The following is a 731-nucleotide window of genomic DNA, read 5'->3' as shown; positions in this document are numbered from 1 at the left end:
CAGTTGCAGAAGGATTATCTGGAAAGCAAACAGAAAAAAATAGTCTGAACTAGCAATGCTGTCGCCAGCCAAGTTACACCAAAAAAGAGTCCTGAGGATATATGATGTGGAGCAGAGCTTCAGTTCTTAGTTTTGCTCTCAAAAATAAACACTCACTGCCTCACAAGAAGTTTTAGAGAGCCTGGTCTAAACCTTCTGACAAGTTTCAGGTGGAAGAAATGGTGGTAGGAGAGCAGAGCTGCCCCTGCCCAGCCCGTGTGCTGGAAGCACAGTGTGGAAAGGGTTGTGTACACAGAATTACACACCCTACGTTCCCATTATGCAAGCACCTTGTATTATACCCTGGGGTGAATTCACCCTGTAACATTCCATAAGAATCTATTAAAGTATTAAAACCTTGATTTAACCTCATAATATCTGATACCTACTACACGAAATGTGAAGGAATCTGGAAGTTTTCCATCCTGAAACAGAGCTCTTTATGCTATTTTCAGTGAAGTGGCTAAGTAGCAGATAAGGACCTGCATGATGCCTTACCAGAAAGCAGATGCTGCAGAGGATTATTTCAGGATGTGGAATAGGTTCAGATGCTGATCTGAGGCTCAGGGTGCAGAAGTTGAACTCCCAACTCTGTCATACCTTGCAAGAGTGATTTGGGGCACATCAGTGCCTCAAAACTAGCACCAGTAGAAATCGCCAGATGCTTCAAAGTTACGGCTTGCCTCCAAAAA

Source organism: Calidris pugnax, unplaced genomic scaffold, assembly GCF_001431845.1.
Source record: "Calidris pugnax isolate Ruff unplaced genomic scaffold, ASM143184v1 scaffold11, whole genome shotgun sequence".
NCBI classification, from domain to species: Eukaryota; Metazoa; Chordata; class Aves; order Charadriiformes; family Scolopacidae; genus Calidris; species Calidris pugnax.
This window is presented reverse-complemented; position numbering follows the sequence as displayed.